The sequence below is a fragment of the Octopus bimaculoides genome, chromosome 27 (assembly GCF_001194135.2).
Source record: "Octopus bimaculoides isolate UCB-OBI-ISO-001 chromosome 27, ASM119413v2, whole genome shotgun sequence".
Taxonomy (NCBI): Eukaryota; Metazoa; Mollusca; class Cephalopoda; order Octopoda; family Octopodidae; genus Octopus; species Octopus bimaculoides.
This window is the reverse complement of record NC_069007.1, coordinates 3,052,308-3,052,690: the sequence shown is the minus strand read 5'-3', so window position 1 is coordinate 3,052,690 and position 383 is coordinate 3,052,308.

Sequence of the window (383 nt, the reverse complement as noted above, 5' to 3'; positions counted from 1 at the left end):
ATATATATATATATATGTGTGTGTGTGTGTGTGTAAAGATAAAGCACCATGCAAGAAATTGAAAACGAATAAAACTGAAAACAAGTGGGTAAAGAAAAGAATGCATGGTCAATTTTATAGGGATGTTGAAGATAAGACAGACAGAGAAAAAAGATGGCAGTGGATGACTAAAAGTGATTTAAAACCGGAAACGGAGGCTCTAATCTGTGCTATCCAAGAGCAAACACTAAGAACAAACTACGTAATATACAGAATAGACAACACAGCAGAAAGTGATAAGTGCAGAATCTGTTGACAAAATGGTGAAACAGTATGGCATATTACCGGCCAATGTATGCCACCAGCCCCGAAGGAATATGAGACGCCACGACAATATAGCCAGG